This window comes from Spermophilus citellus (assembly GCF_964194105.1).
Source record: "Spermophilus citellus genome assembly, chromosome: 2".
NCBI lineage: Eukaryota > Metazoa > Chordata > Mammalia > Rodentia > Sciuridae > Spermophilus > Spermophilus citellus.
The window spans coordinates 71,964,943-71,980,939 of record NC_138183.1 but is presented as its reverse complement, the minus strand read 5'-3'; positions in this window follow the sequence as shown (position 1 = coordinate 71,980,939).

Here is a 15,997-nt window from a genome sequence, read left to right as displayed (position 1 = left end):
TAATGCTTTGAGATTTTTCATTCTGTTTTGGGTCATAGGGATGTACCATTGTATGTAACTAAATATTGACTCAAGCAGCATTCTATCAGAAATGTTCATATGTCCTCCCTCATCAAATGTCATGCTTTTGAAGGAGGTATTTTATACTATTAGTTAAAGAATGGGCCTAGACTGAGTGCAATCAAAGTAAGTGCTCAATAAACACCTAGATGATTATTAGTCTGTCATATTAACAATGAGCTTTCAGCAAGGAAACCAGTGTTATCTTTTGATTGAGAAGTATATATTTAAAATAATATATGTGTGAAACTGAAAAATTATATCATTTCACATTAATTATTAAGCTTTATTTAGGCTAGAGTTAGTGATTTGTAATAAAAATATTGTTTATATAGAACATGGTCTGAAGATAGGAGATGTAAAAAGATTAGATAATATCTGAGGCACATTAATTGATTTAAAAAATAGGTAGCTGGACTCTAAGGAGAACTACTGTAGTCTTCTGTAATCATTTTATATATTGGTATATATATAGTACTATCTGGGTTAGTTTTATTTCTCCTTAAGTTTTAGTTTCATTCCAATATCTTAAAAGTGGTAATGGTAAAATACAAATTTATGCTAAATAACTCCTACTTAAACATCTTTGACATGAGGAGGAAATTTTTATGAATAATATAGTAGTTTCACTATGTTTATTGTGGCATTTTTGTCAGAGTTCACCTGATGTTAAAAAAACATTAAAAATTTTGAAACAAACATTCCTACGTGAGCTATGAGGAAACAAATGTATAGTACAAGTGTAGTTAGGCATTGATGTTTGGTGAGATTCTTGATGCATGACTATGATGCTGGCTTCTGACTGAAGTGACCGTGTCAGTATTGTATTTTGGGTTTATCTTGTTCTAGGAGAAAAATGGAATGTATACTAGATTAACTTAATGTTTTTAAGTTGGAAAAAATATGAGGTATTATAAGTATGCCAAATATTTATACACTCTACTACAATAGGAGAGGACGGAAAAAAATTTTAAAGTAGTAATTTTTTTAATAGCTTCTAATTTTTTTTTAACCTAAGTTCCTTATACACTAGTCACTTGCCTGGTTTAACACTGAGAGACTGTAATTTAAGGGAAAGATTTTAGATACTATATTCTGCTATTAAAATACATCGTGCATGTTAATATTACAGTGCTTGTAGATTTCCCAAGAAGAATATTTCCATAAAATGACGTCAATATTGTTTTTTTCTTGTAATTTATGTTCAAATGGACAAGTTACATATATGCTCTGTGGTACAGAGTCAGATCCTGGGCATTAAAGATTAGTTTGGCTAACTTTACTGAAGATACTAATTGTCTTCACTGATTGCACTGCTGTGTTTCTTAATCCATTTTTCCCCGTAGAGCAGTCTGTATGGAAGTTTCTTTTGCTCCTACCATATACTAATTGACTTTTGTTTAAGGCTTAATATTTTGTGAATTCTTTTTACACTTAAAATGTATACCTTACAGAGGGATAAGGATAAGATTTGCAGTAAGGTATGTGCAGAGTGTGCTTTCACTGTTTTGGGAATTAGTACCACAGAGTACTTAAGGCTAGTATAATGATCATAGATTATATATACTTGAACTCTTCAATAGAAATATAATATGTGGGCTGGGGTTGTGGCTCAGCAGTAAAGCGCTCACCTACCACATGCTAGGTGCTGCGTTGATCCTCAACACCACATAAAAATAAATGAATAAAATAAAGGTATTGTGTCCAACTATAACTAAAAAAATAAATAAATAGATAGACTTTTTTTAAAAAAAGGAAAGAGATATGAGCCACAAAGTAATTTTTAATTTCCTTGTAGTCAGTTGAAAGAGGTGAAATAAACTTTAATAATATATTTTATTTAACCCAGCTATTAAAAAAATTATCATTTCAACATATAATCACTGTAAAAAATATTAATGAAATATCTTACCTTTTTTTCTATATTAAGTCTTCAAAACTCAGTGTGTAATTTACAGTCACTACATCTCAATTCTGACTAACCATGTTACAAGTTCTCAAGTCATGTGTGGCTAAAGGGTATTTTATTGGACAATTCATATGTACATGGTACAAAGTGTGACTATTTTAAATTCAGAGATGATGAGGCAGACATAAAATTATGGTACTTCAAAATAATTTAGAAAATGTCTACTAGAATTGTCCACTTGTTTTCCTTCATCTTCATTTAAAATTTGCTCTCAAAATATGATCAGTCGATTCCAATTTGCCAGGTGTTATTTAAGGAGAAAGAAATTCTATGCCATGTAAGATGCAATGATGTACTGATTATAACAACACATTTTTTCAGTTGTAGTCACTAAATTCTGTCTTGTTTCTTCAAAATAATACCTTAAATTGCATGTTAATTGTGTATTTGCACCTATTTTGGTTTTGCATTATTCTTAATGTATAATGATGTATATTAACAAACAGCCCTAGGATTCTTTCTATGCAGTGGTCTTCCAGTATCTTACTGGTACACTTATTTATGATAAATGGCAGAGAAGTAGAATGAGCCATTCTTTTTTCCATTAGATTTATTTTTAACATGTGACCATGTACCAAGCAGCTACAAATTATTGTATTTCTGTAGAATATGGAAAATAGTATTTGTCTTATCTTTGCTAAATATCTGCAATTTATAAGTAAATTTTTCATCTCCCAAAATGTGTTAGATGTGATTTTATTTTTACTTCTGGTGGTTGATGCTTTACACTTTGATTTAGCCCACCATACTGCCTAGTTAAATTGCTTTGATGTTGGTTAAGAAGGAGTGGTATGAACTGTTATCTTAAGTGAAACCAGTGATTTGATTACCTATATTTGTTTAAAGAAATTTAAATGTTACCATGTCTAGAACATAAAAGAAACATTAGAAATTAGCGAAATTGCCATAGTTGTCTTTAAATTGCATTAACAATGACTAATTGTCGTGACTATTTATGCTTTTCCCCATGTATTTCAAATGAAAGTACAAAGTAAGGAACTAACTCAGTTTAGTGTTACTTTGTTTTCTAAGTCTGAGTCTCAGGTCTGTATGCTATGAACCAGAGTAGTAGGGTTACTTAACACTGTACAATACGTAGACAGACTCTATAAAGTATTTATTAGATACATTTACTCAGATTTTAAATATTTTAAGAGTGTTTTGTGGGGAAGGACTTGATTCCTTTGTCCCTTGACTATTGGATTATACTTAATTTTTTTTTAAGTTGTAGATGGACGCAATACCTTTATTTTATTTATTTATTTATTTTTATGTGGTGCTGGGGATCAAACCCAGAGCCTCGAACATTTGAGGCAAGTCCTCCACCACTGAACTACAACCCCCACCCTAGATTGTACTTTCAATAATACAATTATCATTGTATATTTTGAGTAGGAAACAGAATGTGGAGTTTATTTTGCATCAATCATGTCAAAGCACCAGAAACAAATTTTAAAATTGAGGTAGTGTTTTTGCACTAATGCCTTAAGTGAATTATCTAAGTTTGGCAAAAATTGATATTAACAAAGTGCTTCCTGGAAAATCACTTTGCTTAATGGCATGCTTCTTGAAATGAAAGATTAACAGCAATAATAGATTTAGGATAACATACAGCCCAGTTGAATTTAGTAGTATGGTAACTTTTTTGTCATTGGTCTACATTTACCACATATCACCATTTCCCTCATGGTGGAAACCCAGTTTTCCTTTTCATGCTGTATTAGTTAAAAGAAGAAGAAAGGATATGTTTTTTTGAATGTCATGTGCCTGTCTACTAGTAACTCATCCCAAATGATCAGATTGGGCATCAACTTCAAGTTAGATCACACCCTGAGGAGTAAGTACTATGGCATTGTGTCCTATGATGATAGTGATAAAAATGGAAGGACTGCTTGCCTCCCCACTTTGAGCTTTATAAAGAAGCAGCAATAATTGGCATAGTACCTTTTCTTTCACAGAAAGATTTTTAGAGTAATTTTGGCAGCCACAGTTCAGACTTCCATACCTCCTGTAAAATGATATGAACAACAAAGTAGTAATTCTAAATTTATGAATTTAGTTTTGAAGTATTCTGATATACAAATATCTTTTGTCAGATTCCTCATAAATCTCTCAGAGTAATTATAGCAAAATCAATGAAAGTTCTACTTCTGTGTAGGGGGGCTAACTGGATACAGTGGCCCTCATCATTTTACTGTTATATTCCTATACTTCTTAAGTTGCTAGTGATTCCACCAAACACTATTGAGAGAGTACTCGAAGATGGATAAACAAATGGGATTGGTGCAGCACCAGTCATTCCAATGGTCAAAAAATTTACAAAAAGTAAATTTTGTAATCTTAACCATGTACAAAGGTTCCTTGAGACTACAAGTTGAGACACATCTAACTTGTGGCATTAATTTCACACAAGCCTTGGTGTTAGTTTTTTTTTTTTTTTTTTTTTGAGGTGTGTGGGGGGAGGGGTAGTAATTGAACTCAGGGGCACTGGACCACTGAGCCACGTCCCCAGCCCTATTTTGTATTTATGGACAAGGTCTTGCTGAGTTGCTTAGCACCTCACTTTTGCTGGCACTGGTTTTGAACTCTCAATCCTCCTGCCTCAGCCTATCAAGGTGATGGAATTACAGGCATGCACCACTGCACCCAGCAATGTTAGTTTTTTCATATGGGAAAAAATAAATCATCTTGTGCTACACTTATTATAATAGAAAATCACTAATGTGCAACAATAAATTGTGTAAATGTTTCCTTCCTACAGTAGTATACCATGTACCCATAAAACAAGAGCATGTAATTACATAGAAGAAAATATAATAATATAATTTTGTAGAATAGGTTATAAAGTAGTATGTAAAGCCCTAATTTCATTAAAATGAATTTTAAAATCTCATTTTCAGCTATAGTAAGACTAACCTTTTTACTGAACACAACTAAAAATGTTGGAAAAAACAAAAGTTTTATAATAGAGAAAAAAAATCATTGTGACCTTTAGAAGATGAACAAAATTGAAAAATCTTAAATTTAAGATGAAGAAAATAAATACACTAATTACTAATTTAGGAATGGAATAAAAGGATATTACTACTAACTTTTTAGAAATAAAAAGGAATTTAAGGAATACTGTGAACAGAAAATTAGGTAACCTACACAAAATGTATGAATTCCTTAAAAACACAAACTACTTGACACTTGCTCAAAAAGAAATAGATTTATTTAGACTAATAAATCTAAGTAGCTAGCTGAGTAGTCAAAAAAGCCAACCATCAGATGACTTTACTGATGAATTCTACCAAATGTTTAAGAAATTAAAACCAATCATTCAAAAATACACACCCTAACTCATTCAGAGGCTGTTAGTATCCTGATAAATCAGGCAATATTTTATGAATAAAGACAAAAAAAATTCCAGTGGCAAAATAAAGCAAAGTGAATCCACCAACATATAAGAAAGTTTGTACACAATGACCTGTGAATGCAAGACTGCTCAACATACAAAAATAATCTACGGGTATAGTGTATCCTAAGAATTTAAGGAAGGCAGAAATTATATGATTATTTCAATAAAGAAAAACACCTTTACTAAATCCAAAACTTTTACCTGATAGAATAATCAACAGGTAGGTCTAGAAGAGAAATTCCTCTAATAAATAAAATAATAATAAAAGGAGTATGGAAAGCCACTGCTAACATATTTGCATGAAAGCTTGAAATCTTTCCCCGTAAGATTGTAAATAGAACATGTTGCTCTTGCCACTTCTTTGACATTGTGCAAAAGGTTTGGGTTAGGGCAGTTGGCAAGAAAAAGAATTAAAAGTCATCCCAGTAGAAAAGGAACAAGTAAAACTGTATTCACAGATGACATCATCTTAATAGAAAATTTAAGGAACTTCCTAAAACACTACTACTAAAAAGTGAATTCAATGGGCTACAGGATACAAATCAATTGTATTTTTAAACATTTAAATAACCAAAAGTGAATTTAGAGAAAGGTTTTCACAAAAACATTAAAAAGAATGAAATACTTAGGAATAAATTTATTAAAATAAGTGCAAAACTTATTCTATACTATAAAATCTCTAAAACATCACTGCAAGAAATCACAGAAGTTCTCATTGAATGGAAAACCTTGTCATGTTCAGGGATCAGAATACTCAACATTGTTAAGATAACAATATATCTGCTATGGTATGAAGATGGTTTGTCCCCCTTGAGTTATGTGGGAGTTTAATCCCCAAAAACATACATTAATGGTGGTGGAAATCGGATTCTATAGTGTTTACAGGTGCAGCCTTTGGGAGGTGAGGTTAGGTAAAGTCATCAGTGGGAGTCCCCATGCTTGTATGCAGTGGTGTGAGAAAAGAGAAACCACACATATGAAGTGCTCCCTGTCTCTTGCCATGTGAGGCTCTGCACCAACTCAGGATTCTGCCTACAAAAAGGGACATCAGAATAAAGCCCTCCAGAACTGTGAGGCCAAATAAACCTCTTTGCTTTTTAAAGTAGTATATCTCAGATATTTCATCGTAGAAATTTGAAACAAACTAATACACTGGGTGCAGTGACACACGCCTGCCATCCTAGCAGTTCAGGAGGCTGAGGCAGGACGATTGGGAATTCAAAGCCAGCCTCAGCAATTTAACAAGGTGCTATGTAACTCAGCAAGACCCTGTCTCTAAATATAAAAAGGTCTGGGGATGTGGCTTAGTGGTTAAGTGCCCCTAGGTTCACATTTCTCAGTTTCAACACCTACTACAAAACTATAGCATTCAAGATAGTATGGTACTGGCAAAAGAATGGATATACAGATCAGTGGAATAGAATTGAGTCTAGAAATAATTTCACACATCTATTATCAAGTGATTTTTGACAATAATTCAGAGAATTGAAGAGTTAAAACTGTAAACGTCTTCCACAAAAACAGATATAAACTTTTATGCCCTTATGTTAGGCAAATTTTTCTTAATTATGATAACATAAGCTCACTTAAAAGAAAAAATAGGTGATCATAAATATTTTTTAAAATTTTATACTTAAAAGGACACTATAAAGAAAGTGGAAAAACAGCCTGTAGGATGGGATAACACATTTGCAATTCACGTATCTAATAATTTCCAGAAAATATAAAGAACTTTTACGACTCAACACTAAAAAGGAAATGACCCTGTCTAAAAATGGGCAATGGATTTGAACAGATGTTTCCCAGAAGATATATCAATATCTCTTAACCATATCATTAGTCATTAAGGAAATGCAAATCAAAACCATGCTGGGATACACTTCATGTCTCCTACAATGGCTAATTTTTAAAGTTTCATCAAGTCAGGGGCAGTGGTGCATTCCTATCATCCCAGCAACTCAGGAGGCTGAAGTAGGAGGATTATAAATTTAAGGCCAGCCTCATCAATTTAGTGAGGTCCTAAGCAATTTAGCAAGAAATTATCTCAATCTAACAGTCTGGGGATGTAGCTCAGTGGTACAACGCCTCTATGTTCAATCCCCAGTACAAAAAAAAAAAAAAAAAAAAAGTCATTAGGTACATGGAAATGTGGAAGTCTTTACATTTTATCTTTCTTGTGATATTCATTTTAATGAACATGTATTTAACCAATTTTTTAAATGTTCTCATTTTTGAGGATAGGACGAAAGTTTACTACCACTAACCAAATTGAAAGCTGATGTGTCACTCAAAACATAACAGGATTTTATTTCCAAAAATACTACAAATGGGCATAGTATACCCAAATTAGATATCAGAGAGAATGATGAATATTATGGCTTGGCTGGAGAACTTCATTACAAGTTCAAAATACAAATAAGAATAAACATACTTTGTGATTTTATTGAATCATTTATGCTGTGCCAAGTAGGCAAAAGAGCATAAATGAATATGTAACCAAAAAAAAAGAAGTAAAAGCCCAGAGCAAAAAATGTCTAAATCAAGGAACTGAGATCACTTTTCCTAATCTTTGTTAAGAGATTAATATCCAAGTACTGTAAGATGCAGTCCAAATAAGACTACCAAGACATAACAGGACTGTCAAAGTTCAATGACTCTAGGGAGAGGACATCAGTATGTCTGGTTTCAAGCCATATGTCATTGTTGCAGTAGGGACTGTGAGTTATTTAGTCATTGAATCACATTGGCTTTTGTAAATGATACTTTTCCTACCTTTATCTGGATGTGTTTTGTATTCATTATATACTAGCCTGTCATTTGTATAGATTTGCTATTTTTTGTCATTAAAAATGACATTTCCATGATACCAAAAAATAAATAAATAAACAAATCAAATATAAGGGCATTTCAATAAGGCTAGTAGTGGATTTCGTAGCAAAAAAAACCTTACAGACCAGGAAAAGTGGGATGACATAGTCATTGTGCCAAAGAATCACCAAAGAAGCAAAATGTACACAGCGAAGTTTTCCTCCAGCAATAAAGGGAGATAAAGACTTTCTCAAACAAACAAAAACTGAAGGAGTTCATCACCAAGCCTGTCTAATAAGAAATGTTGAAGAGAGTTTTCCATGTTGAAAGAAAAGGACACTGATTGTTAACACAAATACTTATGAAAATATACAACTGGTAAAAATAAGTACATAATTAAATTCAAAATACTACTATAATGCTGTGTAAGTAACGTCTTTACTATGAAGGTTAAAAGATGAATCTATTGCAATAATGCCAATAATCTGTTAAGGGATACACAATATAAAATATGTAAATTTAACATCAAAAACATGAGATGTGGAGGGGGAAGTGGAGCAAAACTGTTGAGTTTTTTTGATGTGATTAAAGTTAAGCTGCTATCAGCTTAAAATAGTCCCAAAATAAATACATGCTTTTATGGCCAACTGATTTTCAATAAAGGTGCCGATGACAAACAATAGGGAAAAGACCATCTATTTAATAAATCGTGTTGGGAACAAGAAGAATGACATTAGACCTTTATTTCACACCATATGTAAAAAATGTTCAAAATAGATTAAAATTTTTAAAGAAACATCTGCAACAGTAAAGCTACTAAAGAAAACAGGGTAAAATCTCCATAACATTGGTCTGGATGATGTTTTTTGTTTGTTTGTTTGTTTTGTTTTTGTGTGTGTGTGTGTGTGTGTGTGTTTTTTGGGGGGGGGTATTACCTGAAAGCACAGGCAACAAAAGTGAAAATGGACAGTTAGGATTAAACAAACTAAAGAGCTTCTTCACAGCAAAGGGTACAGAGTGAAAAGACAGCTTGTGGAATGGGAGTGCTATGGGTCTGAGTGTTTGTGTCCCTTCAAAATTCATATGCTGAAATTTCACCCCCACAGTAATGCTATTAAGAGATAGAGCCTTTAAGAGATAATTAGATCATGAGGATTCCACGGTTCCACAGTCATAAATAGGATTACTGCCCCCATAAAAAGGCGTGAAGGAACTTGTTTGCCTCTTCTGCCCTTATACCATGTGAGGACACAGCAACACAGTGTCACCTTTAAAGCAGAGTGAAACTTAACCAGACACTGAATCTGCTAGTTCCTTGGACTTCCCAGCTCCAAAATTTCAAGCAATACATTTAAATTGCTTGAAAATTATTTAGTCTTAAGATTTTTTTTATGGCAATCTGAGTGAATTAACATAGGGAGACAACATTTGTAAATCATGATTCTTACAAGGGGTCAATATCCGTAATAGATAATGGAAATGCTCAATAACAAGGAATCAAATAACCCAATTAAATACTGGCAAAGGACTTGAGTAGATATTTCAAGACATACAAATGGCCAACAGATGTGGGACAAAATGTTCAACATCACAAATCATCAGTTTAATGCAAATTAAAACCACAGTTTATCACCTCACACCTGCTAGTATGATTATTTCCAGAAAGACAAAAGAAATGTTGGCAAGGAAATGGAGAAAAGAGGACTCTTGTATATCTGCTGGGAGAAATGTAAGTTATTACAGCCATTGTGGAAAACAGTGGAGATTCCCTAAAAATTAGACCTAGACCTACCTATGATCTAGCACTCTCACTTCTGGGCATATATCCATCCAAAGGATGTGAAATCAGCACGTCACAGTCCCGTATTCACTGTAGCATTATTTGTAACAGCCAAGATATGGAACCAGCCAAAGCACCCACAAATAGATGAGGGAATAAAAAAAAAGTGTAATACAGACACAATTGAATACTCTTCAGCTTTAAAAAAGAAGGAAATCATTTCAGATAACATGAATGAACCTGAAGGACTTTAAGTGAAATATGTGACAGAAAGATAAATACTGCATGGCCTCACTTATATGTAGAATCTAAAAATCTCAGACTGAAAAGCTGCTGTGAGGGCTAGGGTGAAGAGACATTTGTCAAAGGATACAAAATTTCAGTGTGACAGGAATAATAGCTCAAGAGATTGAATGTATAACACATTGGCTATAGTTAACAGCAATGTATTTTATTCCTGAAAAACAGATTTTGAATGTTTTCACCCCTCATAAGTGATCAGTATGTGTGGTAAGACAAATCCCAATCAGCTCAATTTAGCCATTTCATAATGTAGATATATTGGCTCTCCAGATCTGTTGAGTTCCTTACTCACAGATTCTATCAACTGTGGATTGAAAAAAATTAGGAAAAACTATTGCATCTATACTGAATATGTACAGTCTTTTTTCCTTAACAATGCAGTACAACTATTTATATACAAAAATTGTATTAGGTATTTTGTGGAATCTAGATATGATTTAAAGCATTTAGGAGGTATATGTAAATGCTATGCCATTTTATATAAGGGGTTTAAGCATCCTTGAACTTTGGTGTCTGTAGGAGGTCCTGGAACCATTCTCCATGAATTCCAAGAGATGACTGTATATGTTTCAAATCATCATGGTGTACATGATAAATGTATATTATTTTTCCTTGTTAATTCAAAATTTAATTTTCTGTTGCAGTGCTTGGGATGGAAACCAGGGTCTCATGCAGGCTAGCAAGTGGTCTACCACTGAGCTACATCCCCAGTCCAAAAATTAATTAATTTTCAATGGAGCATTGTGGTAAGGTAACAAATGAGCCAATGGCCTCCATAACCTCATAAAGACAACCTGTAGATTTCAATTTTCAAACCTTGGTCAAGTGTACAGTAGATTTCTGAGGAGGCAAAACATACAGAGACCAATTAACAGAGCTTGACTTAATTTGATTTATTATTTTAAAAGGCATTTGACAGGCATTCACACATACAGGTAGGCGTGAATATATAGTAAATTGGAATTGTTACATCAAAGTGAAGCTAGCCAATCCCTAAAAAACAAATGCCAAATGTCTTCTTTGATATAAGGAGAACAACTAAGAACAGAGCAGGGAGGAAGAGCAGGAAGAAAAGATTAACATTAAACAGGGACGAGAGGTGGGAGGGAAAGGGAGAGAGAAGGGAAATTGAATGGAAATGGAAGGAGACCCTCATTGGTATACAAAATTACATATAAGAGGATGTGAAGGGAAAGGGGGGAAAAAGACAAGGGAGAGAAATGAAGTACAGTAGATGGGGTAGAGAGAGAAGATGGGAGGGGAGGATAGTAGAGGATAGGAAAGGCAGCAGAATACAACAGACACTAGTATGGTAGTATGTAAATCAATGGAAGTGTAACTGATGTGATTCTGCAATCTGTACACGGGGTAAAAATGGAGTTCATAACCCACTTGAATCAAAGTGTGAAATATGTCAAGAGCTTTGTAATGTTTTGAACAACCGATAATTAAAAAAAAACAACTACATCACCTTTGCCTGGCATAATAGCATACATGCTATAATTTCAGTGGCTCAGGAGGCTGAGACAGGAGGATTGCAAATTCAAGACCAGCCTCAGCATCTTAATGAGACCCAGTTTCAAATTAAAAATAGAAATAAAAACAGGGCTGAGAACAAAGCTCAGTGGCAAAGCACCCATGGGTTAAATTCCTAGTACCAAAAAGTGATAATTGACAACATTGATAAAAAACAAAAGAATTTCTGTGTGACTTCTTGATCTGCTTATTTTGATTGTATTTCAGAAATAGTTAAGTGTATTTTTGTGCACTAACATTCTTTTAAACATGCATTTTAATTAATAAAAATAATAATAACAAAATGTTAAACTTTGGCTCTTAATCACTTGACATTACATCACATATTTTTTTCTCTCAATATAGTCTTTATAAATAGCAGAAAATGAATTTCAAGGGTAGGCTGTGGAACCCTTAAAAATCAATCACAGATGAGGTTCGGAAAAAACACTTAAAATCTTTTGAGGTTGGAAAAATGAACATTTATTTTAACCTGGAAATAGGTTTGGGATGTTTTTGACATTTAAAAAATTTATTTTGCTAGCACATTTGATAAAGTTTCATTTAAGGCAAAAATATATTAAAGAGATACTACATTTATTTCATCAGGATTGTTGTTTAAATATGTTTCTCAGTGAATTTACTTCTTCTTCTTCTTCTTCTTTTTTTTTTTTTTTTGTGTGTGTGTGTGTGTGTGAATTTACTTCTTAATAGACCTAATCTACTTAGCACAGATTTTAAATTTGGTAAATATTTGAAAAAATAAAAATTAATTTTTTATTATGATTATTTCACCTCAATATTTTATTGTACTGTATACTATCACAAAGAGAAATCTCAAGGGATGTCATTAGGTTATGAAGTTTATTACTGTGCCCTGACTTATTCTACAGATGGGAATCAGTTCTAGGCCAGCTGTATGAACATAATCTAGCTCTAGTGAAGAACCACACCCTATGTTGTACCACTGTAAGAGTCAAACTGTTTTTCCAATAGAATAAAATAGGGTTGCTTTTAGTTTGTTTTTAAATGAAACTACCATTTGGGGATGAGTGATGCAGCCACATCAATGTTTATAGCAGCTCAATTCACAATAGCTAAACAATGGAACCAAACTAGGTACCCTTCAAAAGATGAATGGATAAATAAAATATGGTATACATACACAATGGAATATTACTCAGCCATAAAGAAAAATGAAATTATGGCATTTGCCAGTAAATGAATGAAGCTGGAGAATATCATGCTAAGTGAAACAAACCAATCCCAAAAAAGCCAAAGGCTGAATGTTTTCTCTGATATGTAAATGCTAATTCACAATGGATCCCCGGGGGTAGGGAAGAATAGAAGTACTTTGGATTAGACAAAAGGGAATGTAGACAAACAAGAATGAGAAGTTATACTCCATTTATGTATAATATGTCAAAATACGTTCTACTATCAAATATAACTAATTAGAACAAAATTTTTAAAAAGGAAGTATGGGCCCAGACCTGCCTTGCTGAACTGTGTGGGAGCTCTGGCCCAGGGTAGGCCCGAGTCCATCCTGTCACTGGGAGACACCACCAGAGCTCAGGCTCGGCCCAGGACCACCTCCGACCACTGGCAGACACACACTGGAGTCAGGCTTGGCCCACACCTGCCTCACTGACCTGTACCGGAGCCAGGGCCCAGGGTAAGTTTCAGTCCATCCCCCCCACACCACCACCTGGGAGCCCAAGTCTAACCCACTTCCATCTTGAGACATTGCAGCAATCCCCATAGTCTTCCCCATGCAGTAGCCTCTACCTTAGGACAAATACAGGGCCTAGAAACAGCTGTATCTTGGAGCAGGCATCCCAAAGCCAGTGTAAGGCCCACCCTATCAGCTACATCTCTGAAAGACATTTCATCCATCTTGGGGCACCTCCACTGCTATCTCGGGTTATCTCTTACTATTGCCACCACCACCTATTGTTGCAATAGCAACTATCCTGGGACACCGGCAGGGTCTGGAAGCCCAACACCAAAGTGAGGTACAGATAATCTGCACAGTTACTACAAGATTATGTGGTAGAAAATGCAATACCTCAGATCCACACTGCAAGAAAGGAAATCACATAGACAACATGAAAAAACAAGTGAGGAAAGTGCCCCAAACAAACCAGGATAGTATAATAACAGAACCCATGGACAGTGTAGTTGGTGAAATGTTAGAGAAGGAGCTCAGAACATTCATAATTAAAATGATCTGTGAATTAAAGAATGATCTAAATGAGCAAATGCAGGTAAAAATTGATCACTCCAACAAAGAGATAAGAGAGCAAATACCGGCAACCATTGATGACACCAATAAACAGATAAGGGAGCAAATACAGGCATCCATTGACCACACCAACAAAGAGATAAGGGAGCAAATACAGGTAGCAAAAGATTACTTAAAGAAAGAGAGAGAGATTCTGAAAAAGAAAAAATCAGAAATCCTTGAAAGGAAGGAACAATAAACCAAATAAAAAACTCAATAAAAGCATCACCAAGAGTCTAGATTACTTGGAAGTTAGAACATCAGATAATGAAGACGAAGTATACAATCTGGAAAATAAAGTTGACCACACAGTGAAGATGGCAAGGAACCATGATCAGAACATCCAAGAAATATGGGACAGCATCAAAAGACCAAATCTAAGAGTTATTTGGATAGAGGAAGGCACAATCTCTTCAATGAGATAATATCAGAAAATTTCCCAAACATGAAGAATGAATTGGAAAATCAAATACAAGAGAATTACAGGTCACCAAATGTACAAAATTACAACAAATCTACACCAAGGCACATTATAATGAAAATACCTAGCATACAGAATAAGGCTAGAATCTTAAAAGCCACAAGAGAGAGGAATCAGATCACATATAGAGGGTGACCAATTCGTGTATCAGCAGATTTTTCAACCCAGACGCTCAAAGCAAGGAGATCCTGGAACAGCATATACAAACTCTGAAATAAAATGGAAGCCTAACAAGAATCTTATATCCATCAAATTTAAGCTTTATATTTGATGATGAAATAAAAACCTCCCATGATAAATAAAAGTTAAAAAGGATTTACAACTAGAAAGCCTGCATTATGGAACATCCTTGGCAAAATATTCCATGAAAAGGAATAATAAAAAAAAACAATGAAAATCAGCAAAGGGAGATATTACACTAGAGGAAAAACTAATCAAAGGAGAAACCAAGTTAACACAAATGGCTGGGAATACAAATCATGTCTCAATAATAAACCTGAAGATTAATGGCCTAAACTCACCAATCCAAAGACATAGACTGGCTGATTGAATTTTTAAAAAAGGCCAAACAGTATGCTGCCTCCAAGAGACTCATCTCATAGGAAAAGACATCCACAGACTGAAGGTGAAAGGTTGGGAAAAATCATATCACTCCCATGGATTGTGGAAGCAATCAGGGATTCCCATCCCCATATCAAAAAGAGTAGACTTCAATCCAAAGTTAATCAAAAGGGATAAAGAAGCATATTTCATACTGCTTAAGGAAAACCATTCATCAACAGTACATAACAATAACACATATATATGTCCCAAACAATGGAGCATCTACATTCATCAAACAAACTCTTCTCAAGTTCAAGAGTCAGATAGACCATAACAGTAATTCTGGGTGACTTTAACACACCTCTTTCACCACTGGATAGATCTTCCAAACAAAAGCTGAATGAAGAAAATATAGAATTCAATAATACAATCAATAACTTAGATTTAACTGACATATATAGAATATTTCAACCTGCATTAGCAGGTACACTTTCTTCTCAGCAGAACATGTATCCTTCTCTAAAATAGACCATATTTTATGCCACAAAGCAACTTTTAGTAATTATAATAGAGATACTACCCTGCATTCTATCAGACCACAATGGAATTAAATTAAAAATAATAAAATAAAAAATAAAAGCTACTCCAACACCTGGAGAGTAAATAATATGCTATTGAATGAACAATGAGTTACAGAAGACATCAAGGAGGAGATTAAAAAGTTCTTAGAAGTGAGTGAGAATACATATACAACTTATCGAAATCTCTGGGACACTATGAAGGCATTCTAAGAGGAAAGTTCATTGCATGGAGCTCATTCCTTAAAAGAAGAAATATAAATGACTTAACATTAC